Source organism: Nicotiana tabacum, chromosome 10 (genome assembly GCF_000715075.1).
Source record: "Nicotiana tabacum cultivar K326 chromosome 10, ASM71507v2, whole genome shotgun sequence".
Taxonomy (NCBI): domain Eukaryota; kingdom Viridiplantae; phylum Streptophyta; class Magnoliopsida; order Solanales; family Solanaceae; genus Nicotiana; species Nicotiana tabacum.
The window spans coordinates 238,322-252,631 of record NC_134089.1 but is presented as its reverse complement, the minus strand read 5'-3'; positions in this window follow the sequence as shown (position 1 = coordinate 252,631).

The window sequence follows — 14,310 nt, the reverse complement described above, 5'->3', positions numbered from 1 at the left end:
TATGTAGTACGCAGGGAGTATGAATTTGATTGGGGGTATTAAAGTAGAGTTACTTCTTTGAATGTTGTTGTGCTAATGGGGCACGTGTCGTTTGTCCCATTTGGGCGGTGCAATTTAGATTTGAGCAAAATGGGTGACTTCCAAGAAAATTTCTAGTGGGTTTGAGAATTTTATATAGCAATTGAGAATTTCTCCGGACTTGTGTATGGATAAAACCTGAGATTTGCATTTGATGGTGCCTAGACTTACGAAAGTTCTGTATGACTAGGGATTCTACATTTTAATATAAGGAAGGTAAGAAGAACAATTTTAGATTCACATAAAGTATTCTCAGAGTGAGTGTTACAGTTATGGTGTTACTGGAGGTGCTTAAGAAGAATACAGTTGTTTAAGGGTCGTAGGGCATTGTGGTTCTATGCTAGGGTTCGTGGGGTGAATTGTGGTTAAAGATCGTGGTGTTTTAGCAAGTAGAAGTATCAATCTGAAGATAGATTCGGAAGGAACTCGGAGAAAATAGGACAACTGGGTAGTAGATTGGACCAGTACGGTAATGGTAGGATCGATCCTTTTGGTAATTACGATGTGATAAGACTTTGCAGATGTTTTGGTGGAAATATTATTGGGTTTGGCGACCTGCGAGGCTTGGTCGAGTTAGAGGAATTTAGTTCTAAGGGCTTGATTATGTGCAAATGGATTCCAAAGTACTCTGGATAGTTTGAGCTAGATACTTTTTTACCTATATGGGGAACGTATTGTGTATTGTGATTTCCTCCTCGAAGAAGCAAGAGAAAGGGGTTCTAACTAATAGGGTATGTAAAGTTTTGGTGACTCAAAATTTATAATAAGATTCTTGTACTTTTCACATGATGGCAAGATAGATGTTATGTGTTGTGCGGAAGTTAGATTTACAGGTACGAGGTGGCAGTGCAGTCTTGAAGAGAAGGTAACGAATGTTGGATAACATGGACGGTTCCAAATAACTAGATGGATACTATTACTACTTTGTGTTGTATGAGAAGGGGACGGACTTCAGAAGGAGCATTGTATTTTGACTTACGGATATATAAATTAGTATTGCGGTACTCACATGGTTGATAGATTGCTGATATTCAAATTTTGCCAAGTAGCACGGAAGAATTTTTAAAGTATTTCTCGTGGGATGATCGTGTATGAGAGAGGTATTAGGCATTCGGGTAGTGGAGAGGGAATCAAATATGGTGATTCGTGTGTTCTATGGATTTGGAGATTGGGAGTTCTCAAGAGCAGATTGTTTCATGGTTGTGGACTGTGAAGTTGTGGCCGAAGCTAGCCAGATGATAAAATGTGTTATGATTCAGTCATTATGGATTTTCGAAGGGATTTTTATCTAATTGTGGGTAACCCGAGTTGATTTGGGGGTCCATAGGTAGGCCCAATTAAGATATGTATTCTACACCAAGCCGGAATGGTTGGCTCCATACTGCTATTATTGAGGGATGTGTCAATCGGTTGATGTTGAACTTATTCGTGTTCTGAAATGATCTGTGAGTTACTCCTTTATGCTACGAGGAGTTGTGATTCATTGGTTATGTGCACAGATAGTGCTGTTCTATTTGAAATTTATAGCGAAATTTGAGCGTGATGAGTATTTGGGTATTGCATGATCGATTGCGTAATGGTTATGTTCTTTCAGGTTTTGTGTGGAATGTTTTGTCATTTTCCTCTCTGTGGTTATTGATTTTGAGCAGGGTGGCTCGAGGTATATATTATGGACCAGCGTTTGGATGGGGTCACGCATTGCAACGGAGTTATGTTAAGGTATGAACCTTGTGTTAGAATCGGGTTATGGTTCTATGGTGTATGATGAATTTTCAGCATTTTGTTGTGGCGGTACTTTTTAATCTGGCGTGGCAGTTCGCTCATTTGAGTCATTTTTCATGACTAAGTACATTTGAATTGCTGGGTATTAGTGCATGGATGGCACAGGATGTGGCTCTGAGTTATATTGGTGTTATGATCATGCGAGTTGTATAATATGTTAGGTGATTATGTCCGTGGTTATGGTTATGGTTATGGCTTAATACAGCTTGTTCAAACTCATACAGGGTATAAATGTAAGATTCGTGTCTTGAAAGAAATTCTAAATGTTGGAAATTAAATTTCAAGGTTTATGGGATAAAGTTAAATCAATGATTTTAGTTGTATTGTGTTGTCAAGCTCATATGGAATAGGGTGATGTGGGTTCACCCCCGGGTACATGTGTGGTGAGATTGAATAGTGATTTGATGGCTTGGAAACAACTCTTGGCACGTTCGAGGACGAACGTATGTTTAAGTGGGGGAGAATGTAACGACCCGGTCGGTCATTTTAGGAATTACAACCCCGATTCCCCATTTACTACTCAAATTATACTTACAGTTGTTGTGTGACTTGCCAGGGTAATTGGTTCGGGTCCGGTGAGGTTTTGGAATGAATTGGAATACTTAGTTCCAAGGTCTAAAGCTTAAGTTAAAATAGTGATCGGATGTGGACTTATATGTAAACGATCTCAGATTCGAATTCTTATAATTTCAATAGCTCCGTATTTTGATTTTGGACTTAGAAGCGTGTCCGAAAAATTATTTGGAGGTCCGTAGTGAAATTAGGCTTGAAATGCCGAAAGATGAATTTTTAAAAAGTTTGACCGGTGGGTTAACTTTTTGATATTGGGGTAGGAATCCAATTCTGGAAATTGGAATAGGTCCGTAATATGAAATGCGACTTGTGTGCAAAATTTGAATTCATTCCGGATTGATTTGATGTGTTTCGGCACAAGATATAGAATTTGAAGTTTCAAAGTTCATGATTTCGAATTTAGGTGTGATTCGTCATTTTGATGTTGGTTGATATGATTTGAGGCCTCGAGTAGGTCCACGTTATGTTATGGAACTTGTTGGTATGTTCGGACGGGGTCTCGAGGGGCTCGGGTGAGTTTCGGATGGTTAACGGATCAAATTAGGACTTAGAAGAAATCTGGAAAATTTCTGTCTTCTGGTATGATCGCACCTACGAGGAATTGGCCGCAGGTGTGGTGCCGCTGATGCAGCCATTTTTACGCAGAAGTGGAGCTTGGCTAGCCTGGGCAGGGCGCAGGTGCGAAGGAGTTAACCGCATCTGCGAGCCCGCAGGTGCGGGCGAGGCTCCACAGATGCGGAGTTGAGGAAGAGGCAAGTCCGCAGGTGCGAACCTTTTAGCGCAGAAACACGACCGCAGGTGCGGTCCTTGGCATCACAGAAGCGATTATGGCTGGCCAAGCTATTCTCGCAGAAGCGATATTTTTTCCCACAGAAGCGAAGGTCGCAGATGCGGTCCCTTGTCCACAGATGCGGAAATCGCTGGGGCAGAACCTTAAATTCGAGGGTTCGACATTTTCACCCATTTTCATATTTTGGAGCTCGGGTTGTGCGATTTTGGAGAAGAAATTTTCACACAACTTGACGTAAGTGTTCTTAACTCCCTTGTGATTATATTCCATGAATTAATCTTCATTTTTGATGTAAGATTATTGAATCTTCAAGAGAAATAGAAGGAAATTTCTATAATATCACAAAACGAATTTTTCAAGTTTGAATACCGATTTGGAGTCGGATTTGAGTAAAATTAGTATGGTAGAACTTGTAATTGGATGGGTTGTCGTATTTTGTATGTTTCATCGGATTTCGAGACGTGGGTCCCACGGGTATTTTTGGGGCGTAATTTCAGATTTTGTGGAAAATATTAGCATTTTGATATGGAATTAATTCCTATAAATTGTGTGGACTGAATAAAATTAATTGTGGTAGATTCGAGCCGTTCGGGAGTTGATACGCGCATAATGGAATTTCTGAAGCATTGTTTAGCTTGCTCGACATTTGATTCAGCTTGTTTGAGGTAAGTAACTCTTCTAATCTTGGAGCTAAGGGTATGGACTCTGAATATATGTATTATGTGAATTGTTCGGAGGTGACGCACGTGCTAGGTTACGGACGTGTGGGCATGCACTATAAAAATTATGACATAATTATTTATGCGGAATTTTGTAATTAAATAATCTTGGCATTTTCCATGCGGTTATATGTGTTAAAGAAATTGAGCTGGAAAGTATATTAAAAATCATGTTGAGGCTATGTGCCAGTATTATTGGGACCCACAGAAGTCATATTGCTGTAAATTATTTGTTTTAAATTGAAAATTATACTCAGTCATATTCATGTCATTACATATCATATCTCAGTCTCTTTTATTATTTATTGATACTTCATATCATCATTTTGGGCTATTTTCATGATATTGTGAGCCCATGAGAGAGAGACAGGAGAGATTGATGACTGAGTGAGGCCGAGGGCTTGATTGTGAGGATTATTATGTGGATCGGGGCTGCACGCCGCAGCAGGCCATGTTGGCTTTATATATATTATACTATTGCACGTGAGTTGCCCATGCATCACGTGAGTTGGCCGTGCGGATCCATATATTATACTATTGCACGTGAGTTGGCCGTGCAGCACGTGAGTTGACCGTGCGGATCCAAATATTATTATAGCGCGTGAGTTGTCTGTGGACCACGTGAGTTGTCCGTGCGGATCCAGATATGATATTATAGCACGTGAGTTATCCGTGCAGCACATGAATTGTCTGTGCTTATAGCGCTTGGGCTGTAGGATCCCCTCATGAGTCTGTACACACCCCCAGTAAGTGCAGTCGAGTATAAACAGGGATCGTGCTGCACGCCGCAGTAGGTATTGTATAGCGCTGAGTGATTGAGTGTGCTGAGCATAGTGAGAGAGAATGCGAGACACTGAGATTGAGTACTCTGAGAGTGTGAGTACATCAGCACAATCTCTGAGATACATTGCATTTACATGTACACATGATATATATGCATAGAGATGTGTTTTCCTCATGCTGTACGGTATCACATTATTCATAATTTCTCACACATGTTGACAGATGGGCATAGTGATGTATTTGTTTTACACTGGTTATCTGGAAAGAAAATGAGATATTTTATTTATTATTGAAAGAATTTTGGAAAAATTATTGTTTTCAAACTTATTCACATTTTTGGTAACTTCGGTAAATGATTTGGGTTTTCATTGATGTACTTGAAAAGCAGAACTATTTCCAGAAGTCACGATTTAGCTGAGCATTTATTCTTTGAGTTACTTCTGGTTTTACTTGTTTAATATTGTTATGAACTATTGTTGGTTATAGAAGTTGGACTCTGACCTTGGTACAAGCTCGTCACTACTTTCAACCTAAGGCTAGGTTTGTTACTTACTCAGTACATGGGGTCGGTTGTACTGATACTACACTTCTGCACATTGCGTGCAGATATTGGTTGCCGTTGTTGATGTGTTCGATGGTTGCCGGATTTGAAGATGTACCTGCGTTCCTGTTGCAGCTGCCTCTTTTTCAGGGTAGCCTTAGATTTATAAAAGCTCTGTTTATGTATTATTCAAACATACTATGTATTTATTTTATTTTCGCTTTGCATACTCTATTCTTAGAAGCTCATGATTTGTACTACCAGTTTTTGGGGAATGTATAAGATTAAGATCTTTATTCACTTAAATTGCTTTAATAATTGTTATTCGAATTGGATAATTGAAAGTTGGCTTACCTAGAGGGTTGGGTTAGGTGCCATCACGATTAGTTGAATTTTGGGTCGTGACAACCTGTCAAATAATTACAATACAATAATGCCAATAATCAATCAATAAATATAACATCTAAGCCAATAAATCCAACCATTAACACATTCTAAACCAATAAATCCATTAAACCTAATAATTTTGGGCATAAAAATATCCAAATAATAGCCCACATTCAAGTTTAAAAATAAAACATAAACTTGTATCTCACAATCAAGTTTACCAATCAACCAATACCATACACCTAAACTACTACAAATGAGATTTAGTTTGTTCATCCTCACCATCAGATAGATCATGCCCATATTTTCTGATGAATTTCTGCATCTTGACAAATATTTTCGAATTGTGAGTCCAATTGTTGCTTCAAATCATGAATTTCTTTTCTCATATCTTCCATTTGTTCTTGATTTTGCGAAGAAGAAGAATCGGCTAAGAGTGTGTTTGGATGACCTGTAGATCGGCGTACTCCAAGTCCGTAGACTCTGCCTCTGTTTACTCCACCCGCTGCTTCGGTCCACAATGAAGCCATATCATTATGTGTTGGTTGCGTTGAAGGAGGATGAGTTTGTTGTCATTCTTCCACTCTTTTATGATAATCTTCCTGAAATGAAAGCATAACTATTATGTAAACAAACTAATATTAATAAATCGTAAATAATTATAAAGTTAATATTTTACATATATGTCCGACGCACGCGTCTCCAACCATTGTTTTCTTGTACAGTCTTTCTTCTTTTTCTTATGCGTCTCCTCGAAGATCTCAGCATGACTCATATTTCACCCTTTCTCCTTTTCCTTCATAACAAAAAGTATGAGTTAGATATTACAATCGTAAAATTTTATATGTAAAACTAAGAAATATTTTATAAGTAATTACCAATCTTAGTTTATGGGCCGCAAAACTAATCTAACCTCCTGTGTGCAACGAGTCACCTTTACTGGAGACACGGTTTGCCTTTGCTTGTTCACTCTTCTTCTTCCATTCACTAGTATTCCATTTCGCAAGAAGTTTCTTCCAAACATCTTCTCTTAACCAATCCGATATTTTACCAGCATTCCGAGCACCAAACAGAGTATCATTAGTCCACTTAGCAACCTTCTTCTCAAAAATAACATTTATTTCATTTTTGATGCTGATGATGTCATGTGCACTTTGTCTGCAATATAAAAAAGTAACATTAGATGAAGACAATAATTACTAAATAAATATAATCAATTTTTACCTTAAATTAATTCCACATTTTCTCTCTGATGCTGTACGATATCTGTCTCCAAGAATTCCACGGCTAATGATAAAATGGCTTCATAGAATTCACAACCAAATGTGTAGACTAAAAGGATGGCAAAAACCTATATTAAAGTTAACATATATAATTAATAAACATCTTAAAGTTTCAAAAGTTTTAATTATAAATAAATATTCCTTAATATTAACATATCTAAAAGTACATTCAAAACCTTTAAAATAGTATAAGAATTACTTACCCATCCTCGTAGGGGATGATTATCAACCGATTATAACTATCATATTATACATCCCTTCCAAGATTCTGCCTGCGTCTACTAGAAGTTGTAGAAGTACCACTAGATGTAACTGGGTGAAAGCCTCCAATATCCAACCTAGATATACTAAGAGTGGATGATGATGATGGAGTGGAAGATGATGGAGCAACAAAAAATGAACCATCATGCTGACTACCACGAAAGCTCGGTGATGCAACAACTGGTGAGCCACCATATTGACTACCATGAAAGTTCGGGAGTGCAGCAACTGGTTAGCCACCATGCTGACTATCATGAAAGCCCGGTGAAGAAGATGGTATAGAAAGTGTGGGTATAAAGTTAAAATTAATGTTACTTTGACTTCCTTTGGCATGCATAGAATAATACTGAACTGAATTATTAGATGGAGGGGGATAGTGAACATGGTAGATGGCAATGAAGTCGACTGAGGTGGATACGGAAGAGGATGGCGAGGAAGAGGAAGATTCATATTTGGCATAGTTGAGATAGTTGGAACAAATTATTTTTTCTTCTTAGATTTCATATTTTCCTTCCCCTTAGAGGCCATATCTGTAATATAATCATAATAAAATACAAAATAAAATATACAACAAGTGATAGTAAATATAAAATAATTATTCTACAAACTAAACGACTAAGGAAATAAATAAATAACTTAACAAGTCATAAAAATCTAAAATAATTTTGCAACTTAATAGATAATTAAAAGAATAACATAAAAACCCCAACATGTCATAAAAACATACAATAATTCTTCAAATATACTAAATGATTGAAGGAAGAACAACATAAAAAAGAATAACAAGTCAATCATCATCGTTATCTTCATAGTAATCATCTAAGTCTTCATCATCGCATGTTTTACTTTCATCTAGTAATTCTTCCCCATTACTTATTTCATGTTCTACACCTCTATATTCGTTCTCATTTGGTCCAAGGACAGAAGGATCAAATTCTTTATATATCCCTTCATTATCCTGCAATCCAACTGCTAATTCATCATCTACTATTGCTTCAAAATGTCATTCTGGTATGCCTTATCTAATGCATCTTCGACTTTCACTCTACCCACGGGCTTTGTTTTTAAAACTACCCGCCATGCAGACTTATTCTTGCTCAAATGATAAGGAGCATAATATACTTGTTTCACCTTTTGTACAATGATAAAGGGATCATAAAGTCTATACTGCCCCGTGTGTTTAATTTCAACTATTTTGTACTGAGGACACCTTTGTATCTCTATTCGGTGTTGGATCATACCACTTACATCGAAAGAGTACCAAATTTTTCTTCGGTCAACCTACATTATACTCCAGTTCCAAAATCTCTTGAAGCACACCATAAGAATCAACATCTCTATCACTTTTCACCCACACCTCACTATTGTTGGTTTTCTTTTCCTTAGACCATTCTTCTGTATGAAACTTGTACCCATTGACCAAGTATTTAGACATCATTCTGACTCTAGGGTCAGGTCCCCAATCTATATCACGTACCATTAGTTGGATCATGAACATATATATAGAATTAAATATAATTTAGAATTTTAAAAATACATATAATTAATTTACATATAATAAAAATCATTTTAAATAATAAATAATACTTACAAATTCTTTAAACTACTCTGAAAACTTGGGATAAACAACATCTTGCCCATATGTACCCACAAAGTAACTGCCATTATAACTTTTATTAGTTAAATCAGTGGTACATCTAATATAAAAGTCCTTAATATATACAAATATATACTTACCTATAATAAGCTTGGACCTCATGGCAATTCAACAATACATGTGTTGTAGCTGACTTTAGCTCCATCTCAGACAACCTTCGCTTTGGACTATTCTTTGGACCTCATTTACCTGATTCATTAAAAATAGAAAAGGGCGGTGCCAAAGAATCGATTTCACCTCCATCTTCATGCCGATTCAGTATATTTCTCAAACATGGCATATCATGTTCAGAATAATATAAACAGAAATAAGATGTTTCTTTAGTCACATATGCTTCGCATATCGAACTCTCAATTCTTGATCTATTTTTTATCGTCCGTTTGTATTTGCCAATAGCCCCGCATAGTGTGATTTTTAGATGAAACAATCTTTAAAGCAAATACAAAAGGTAAATAATTAAATGGTATTATCTCTCAAAGGGATACATCCATCTACATTGAACTCGCCCTCCAAGTCGTGCCTCTTGTGCAAGGTGTATTGGAAGATGTTCTATTACATCAAAAAGAACCAAGAGGAAAATTTTTTGCCAGCTTGTTTAAAGTTAAGATAATATTACTCTCCATATAAATTAGGTTCTCCACCCTCAATGTGAACAAAAATCCTTAAAAAAGTAGTTTATCTCTGTAATCGGTTTCCATATTCGATCAGGCAATGCATTGAATGCAATAGGAATCAACGCTTCCATGAAATATGGCAATCATGGTTTTTCATTGACGCCAACTTCCCTTCTTTCATGTCAACACACCTGGATAAATTTGATGTATACCCATCAAGCATCCTCAAATTGTTAACCCAACTATAAATCTCTCTTCTCTCATCCAAGGTGAACGTGTAACTGGCTTTGGGCTTCTGAATCTTGTTGTTAAAGTATATCAGATACAACTCACTTTGCCTATAATATTCCTTTAAGTCCATCCTGGCCTTCAAGTTATCTTTGGTCTTGTTAGTAACATTCATAACAGTGTTAAACAAGTTGTCAAAAACCTTATTCTCGATATGCATGATGTCTAGATTATGCCGAAGAAAATTATGTTTCCAATAAGGTAACTCCCAAAATATGCTTTGTTTAGTCCAGTTATGCGTGACACCATAACCTGGACATCTTAGATGTTGGAGATTCTGTTACTTTAGGCAGATCCCTTACTCTGTTCCAAATATCTTATGAATACAAGCAGGCCGGTGGCTTCTCAAAATCAGTCCAGTTCTTCGTAAATGCACATGTATTTCGCCTAAATTCATGATTCATTGGCAAGAATCTACTGTCGCAGTTGAACCATGTATTTTTACTTTCATGTTTCAAAGTAAACTTCCATACACGGCAAGCTAAATTTCCAGCAGTCGACTACCCGGACAATATTCCATAAGCAGAAAAATTATTTATAGTCCACATCAAAGCAACATGCAATCTAAAGTTTTGTTTAATTTATATATCATATGTTTCCATACCTTGATGCCACAATAATTGTAACTCATCAGTCAAAGGCTGCAAGTATACATCAATCAAACGTTTTAGATTGCATGGACCTAGAACAATACAAGTTAGGAACATATATGGACTTGTCATACACAACTGGGGCGTAAGATTATACGGGATAACAAATACTGGCCAACATGAATATGGTGCAGCAGAGACAACAAATGGAGTGAATCCATCTGCACATAATCTCAACCTAATGTTTCTTGGTTCACTAGCAAACTCGGGGAACACCCTATCAAAATGCTTCCATGCTTCTCCATCTGATGGATGGCATAGAATACCGGGTGGCCTTCTATGTTCATAGTATCATCTCATATGAGGAGTAGAGCTCATTGATGCATACAACCTCTTTACCCTAGGTATAAGAGGTAAGTAATGCATCGATTTAACTGGAACCTTCTTTTTTGTATTGGCATTTGTGACTTCCTTAAAATGAGATTGATTACAAAATTTACAATTCTCTCGAGATGCGTCATCCTTATAAAATAACATGCAACCTTTCTCAAAACAATCAATTCTCTCCGATGAAAGGCCCAACTTAGAAATCAATTTCTTAGTATTGTAGAAATCTTTTGGTAAGTCAATGTTACTCGGATTAAGTTCATTCATAAGCCCAATAATATAATCCATGCCCACTTAGAAAATAGAACTATCTAATTTAATACTTAGCAATCTTAGCGAAACAGACAACTTGGAATGCATCGAGCCTTAATACAATGAACGACTAGCTTCCTCTAACTGTTCATAGAAACGCTTAGCCTCGTCATTTGGTTCGGATTCAACCCCAGGAAATATCCCAAAAATATCCCTCATCATTTGATTGTATCGAAAATTTTCAACATTATGCTCCCCTATGGGGCTACCCTCACCACCAAAAGAATTCGGAAAGTTAACATTATCTAAACTAGCATGATTCTTCCCGTGAACAGTACATATATAATAATTTTGTACAAACTCTTTCTTGTAGAGATGAACTTTAACTTCGTCTGTTTTCAATAACTTAACACAGTTGCATTTCACACAAGGGCACCTAATCCTTCCTCCAATAAGAAAATCATCAAGTGTTTGAGCCTTAGTAATAAATTCAGCAACCCCTTCAATAAATTCAGCCCTCAACCCCGCACGATTAGGATGTTTCCTATTATACATCCATCTACGATGCACAAATTCCATCTACACAAATAGAAATCTAAAAATGATATATTTAAAACAATTTGATTTATTTAAACTGATTACAAAGTTTTACTCTTTCAAAGGTTCCTTTTAGATATATACGTATCATTGTGTCAAAGCACTTTAATTGATATATTTTATTTTTTAAATTAATATTTTTTAACACTCGAAATCTCACATTAATCCTTATTCTAAATTATATAAGTCTTTAACTATAATGATTAAATTTAAATAGCTGCATAAATGTTCATATAATCCAAACTAATGATTTCTCAAATTTATAAATTAATCTTAATTATGAAATTGAAAAAATTTAAATTTAATATCATTGTAATAGTAAAACTAACAAGCCACAATGAACCTAGTACAACAAGTTTTACACTAAAACTTTAAGCTATAACTAGTTAATACAATTAAAATCAATAAACTATAAAGTTAATATATCATTCCATAGTTAAATTCAAGGAAAATGTGTTATGTTTTTCTTATATAGAAAACCCTAAAAACTTATAACATACAAAGAGAAATATACAATTAAATTTTACATTGTCACACCCCTTTTCTACCCCAAAAGATATGTATGTTATGGATCGTTGTGGGTTAAAGAGTGTTTTCAATTAAAGTGACAAATTTGAATAGGGATTATTTTATTTACAGAGTCGCTACTTAGAATTGATTTTTTGGGTGTTCCAAGTCACCTTTTATTTGAATCCCTAGTCAAAGGAATGTTTGACTCTATTATTATTGGTCTGTGAAAATAAAGTCCGGGTAAGAAATTCTGTTGACCAGGGAGAAGGTGTAAGGCATTCCTTGAGTCTCGTGGTTCTAGCATGGTCGCTTTATTGACTACAACTTGGCTTGAATTAATTTTAGATAAACTGTGATTTATTGGTTTCCATATTTTATCTATCCGCTTTTATATTAAAATATCGAATTATCTTTGAAACGAATCACGTGTGTGAATCCGTTTTATTTATTGTGCCAAAATTATGTCACGTGTACGTGTACGCAATTAATAGTATTTTTATTATATTTAAAGTTGTTTCACCCCAAAGTTGCGCGAACGCACACTTTGATTTTAGTTTTGGAAATCGTAATTATGTCACGCGAACGTATACATAATCACGATAATTCAATTAATTAAGAGTACGCCTAAAGCATTCTAGCGCATTCATGATTTGTTTCTTTCCTAAGTTTGAGATTATTATGAAGGTCATGAATTATGGAATTACTTGTGGAAGAAATGTATGATTTTAGATATTTGAATAAATAAACCATCATATACCAATACCCTACAACCCAACAATTGAAGCCCATTAGGGTCCAAATCTTCCCAACTTTAAAAGCAAGTTTGAATACCATATTTCCAAAAACATGATTAAGCATATAGCATTTAAGGACTAACTTACATTATTATTTATAAAGTTTAAAGGTAAATAAATAAAATCACATGAAATAAGATAAAAAGAACAGAGGGAAGAATAAACCTTTAATGCAAAATTTTCAATTAAATGAGTCCCCAAGAACAGGTACAATAACTTAGACGAACGTCGAACAAGCATAAGCGACGAATAACATCAAACCAAGTGAACGAAGTTCCAACGGAATCTTCGATCTCAACTATTGACTCCACTGTTTAGCGTGTAAAAAGAGATATTATGAAGTATTTTTGTTGGGTTTTGGGTGATGACTTGCTGGATTTTTCGAAAAGAAAGACGAAAAAAGAATGACACGAGTAGAAATTCCCTCAGCATAGAGAAGAAAAATAATTTCTCTCAATTTCCTCCTCTGTTTTTTTCTTCTTTTTTCCCTTTTCTCCTCACATTTCTCTTCTATTTATAGGAAATTTTTTTCAGAATTATTTTTTATTTTATTATTATTGTTTAATTAAAAATAATTCTCACTTCCCATTTTTCTTCTTTTTTAAAATAAAATAATTTTCCACTTTCCTTTACTTTTATTTTTAAATTTCCCACTTTTTTTACTTTAATATTTTTTATTTTCAACTTATTTTACTTTTCTTTTTTTAATTTGCACTTATTTTACTTTTCTTTTTTTAAATTGTCACTTTCTTTAACTTTTTTTAAAACAAATTTTAAGCTATATTTACTTTTATTTTTTAATTTCATATTTCTTTTACTTTTTATTTTTTTAAATTTCCACATTCTTTTACTTTTATTTTTTTACTTTTTCACTTTCTTTTACTTTTTTTTAAAAATAATTTTCACCTACTTTTACTTTTAATTTTTTATTCCATACTTTTAATTTTTCTATTATTTTATTCCCATCCGAAGATTAAAAAAAATATTTTTTTGGTTTATTTTTAATTTATTTTATTTTTAAAAAATAAAAATAATAATAATAATAATTTGACCTTTTAAATTATTTTTATTTCTTATCCTATATTAAAAAAAATAACAAAGCTAAAAATAATATATATTAAATTTTTAAAAATATTTATATAGTAGATGGTGGTAAAAATTCAAATATAATTAAAAATTAGGTGCTCACATACATAATGCCAATTCAACTATACCTAAATCAAATAAACCTACAAAAACTAAAATCCCTAAAAATTCAAGATATATGTCAACGAAGATTAATAAGCCTAAAATAAGAAAATTTAATAAGCCTAAAATAACTAAAATTACTATAAATTTAACAATGAAAACAAGATATATGTCAACGAAGTACTTACCTCACCGGAAAAATGCCGGAGACGAAAGATGCCTTAGCTGCCGCCGCG